Genomic DNA, 2,617 nt, shown 5'->3' with positions numbered 1-2,617 from the left:
GAAAAGGGGTTCTTGTTGTTCGGCGCTGGAGAGGAGTTGTACTGGAGGTCTCGGGGTTAACAGCCCGTGTCCTATACAATAAACCGTGGTGAGATCAAAACGTCTGGTTCTTGAGAGCATATGTGAACATTACAATGTTAACTAGGATACTGAATGTCATAGGCCAACTAAAATTAACAAAATAGAACAACAAAATTCTATTTACTATAAATACATCAGCTGCCTTATTATTTTTGGTTTTAAAAAACTGTAACAGCTTTCTGCAACAACAATTTGAAGTGCAACAACACAGCACTACAAAAATTAGACTAATGATTAAAAGCAATTCAATGAACCTATGTACTTAAAACATGGAGCTTGCCTTCTCAAGCACTTGCCTTGCTTGTCCAGAGGGAAATGCCTCTGTGGGATCCACAGGCCGACTTTGGGCTTTTTCTAAATGTTACGTACTGTCTGAAAACATGTTGCTAATGTTTTGTTGACAGTTGGTACATGATTTAATGTAATTCATCTAATTCATCGTACTGTGATGTTAAGTGGGCTAGAGCAATTCAGTTCAGTTCATGCAGGTGTGGGAAAGATCTGTGTAGTGTTTCAGCATAGGGAAAAGAATCACAAGTCACAATATAGTTTTATAATATAGCTTCAATAGGTTTTCATGTGCTCACTCACTCAGTTGACATGGCATTCAGCTCCACAAAAAGCCAAGACATGGTTTGTGACATATCTGCCAAGACCACAAAACTTGTCAAACACAAATAAAAGTAAATCACAACACAGAGCATGATAATGAGTTTATGATGAGGTGAACTGAAGGAGGTGGAGAGGGACAGGTGCTGCTAGAGAGAGACAGATGTTGCTCGAGGAGTCCTTGGGTGCTGCAGCCAGCCGCTATCCAGGTACAGAGGCAGAAAATGGTGAATTTTGAGAATTGACTTTAGGTTTTGCATTGATATTTAAACAACGGGAATTCACTACATTCTTAAAACTACATTGTACATTTCCAAAATTAATGAATATGGTTGTGAATAATTAGCCTCATGTCCTGTAAAATACAGATACCAGAAATTCTACTGAAGTATAGTAAAACCATGGTAGCAGAGTGAGAAGAAGAGTTATCAAGCTCAGCAATACTGGTCCTTAGTCTGGTGACTCAGTGTTTGTTTTCTGATTATTAATATTGTAGGGCAGGCAGACAGAAGAATTTCTGAGGCCCTAACAAGCCTCAGACTTGATAAACCTTTACACAACCACAGTGAATAAAAAAATCCCACTGACTCCACTGGGTTATAATCAGGGAAATAGTTTTCTCTGTGGTAAAGAAAAAAAAAAATCATAGAGGTTTGATTGGTGACCTCATGATGGTTGAAATTTTCTAATCAACCATTAGTTTCCTGTTTTCCTAAGAGACAAGAAAATGTCCAAACTACGAGTGAAAGCATGCTTCAGACAGTGTGACTAATATTTAAAGTCCTCCAGTACCTTCCCAACAGCAGAAGTATGTGAAGCCAGTTGCTCCAGCTGTTGAAACGAGTATTTCCAAAAGGTCTTGCATAGGGCTTAGTTGTTGCTAAATATTTCCTCCTAATGAAACAAATGGCCTGTTTGGAGCACCCAGAATTAGAAACAGTGGTGCCATTATAACTGAGTACTGATGATAACCATGTTATTTAAAAATGAAACATCAATATCATGGCACTAAATGGCATAGGATAGCAGGATACACAGGACGACCTTCAATCCATATTATAATATTTTTATCAGCTGTTTATCCAGTTTAGTTTTAGGTTGCTTTTTTAACAAATGTTGTGACACTTTGTGACAAGGATAAAATTTGACATCGTGACCACCCTAGATAACAGTGATATATATTCTATTTAACATCTTAAATAAATATTGGACTCTCTCAGGGTCACGTCCACCCATCAAACCACCCTGAGCTCCTCCACAGTTATTAGAGTCCCTAGAAGCCACTGGTTTTATGGGAAATATATATCAAGTTGGACAAAAGATGCTTGAGTGCAACAGAGTTTCTAAATACAAAGGAATGCCTTTACTTACTCGATACACCTGATGCAATTACAGACTGCTGTTGAGAAGGTTGGTAACGGAGGGAAGGTAATTTTTGCACAGTGTTATTAAAAGGAGGGAAACCTTCCTCAAAACGGACAGAGCAGTGGAGCAGCCAAGGGAATGCACACTAATTAAAAACTAAGGCTAAAATATAATTTATTATAATTAAACAGTTAAAAATATAAAACGAATTAAAAACAGCCCTGGCCAGGGGACAACACAATAAAAAATAAAATCAATAAAACTCAACATTAAAAGTCCAGTGGCATCCGCCACGGTATAAAAGTCACTAATGATTAAAAATCCAGTGAAGCGGTACAGAAGGGAAACCCAGCGGCGTCCTCGCCTTCGTCTCCGCACCGGTGCGCTAAAAAAAAAAGAAAGGCAGCGGCAGTCACTACTCTTTTAGGCGGCTTTCATTCATTAAGGGGACAAGTCAAAAGACTTACCCCGGGTGGGCAGAGCTCTCAACTCTGCCCGCCTCTTCTTTGCAACCGCCTATCGGCACCGGCCCGCCTCGCCGCCTCTAGTTCCCGCAGACGCG

The sequence above is a fragment of the Oreochromis niloticus genome, linkage group LG18 (genome assembly GCF_001858045.2).
Source record: "Oreochromis niloticus isolate F11D_XX linkage group LG18, O_niloticus_UMD_NMBU, whole genome shotgun sequence".
NCBI classification, from domain to species: domain Eukaryota; kingdom Metazoa; phylum Chordata; class Actinopteri; order Cichliformes; family Cichlidae; genus Oreochromis; species Oreochromis niloticus.
The sequence above is the reverse complement of the archived record's forward strand: the minus strand, read 5'-3'. Positions refer to the sequence as shown.